Raw genomic sequence first — 399 nt, 5'->3', positions numbered from 1 at the left:
TTACAGTGAGCATATGGTTGATTCTGTCTCCCTGTAGAAGCAGACATTCTTGTTATCTCCTCCCACCCGGCGCCTATCCCCCCTCATGCCTTCTCACAGTGCAGGTTTTGAGTTTCCTCACCTGTGAGCTCAGGGACTTTACTGTGGTTACCACCCACCTTGGGACATATGTAACTCCTGAATATGCATGCCTTATGGCTACCTATAAATAGCGCAAAACAGTAAAGACCCTCTATCTCTATGTGGGCTGCTGAAATCATGGCCGTCCAGAAGGTGAGCATGCTACCATGAAATGTCCCTGTGTTAGTCTGGGTACTTTAGAGAAACAAATCCACAGAAACTCATGTATAAGAGAGAGTTTTATATAAAGGTTAAGTGCACATCAAGAAAACATCCCAA

Source organism: Echinops telfairi, unplaced genomic scaffold (assembly GCF_000313985.2).
Source record: "Echinops telfairi isolate 266 unplaced genomic scaffold, ASM31398v2 ScPeMD7_31;HRSCAF=116, whole genome shotgun sequence".
NCBI lineage: Eukaryota > Metazoa > Chordata > Mammalia > Afrosoricida > Tenrecidae > Echinops > Echinops telfairi.
This window is presented reverse-complemented; position numbering follows the sequence as displayed.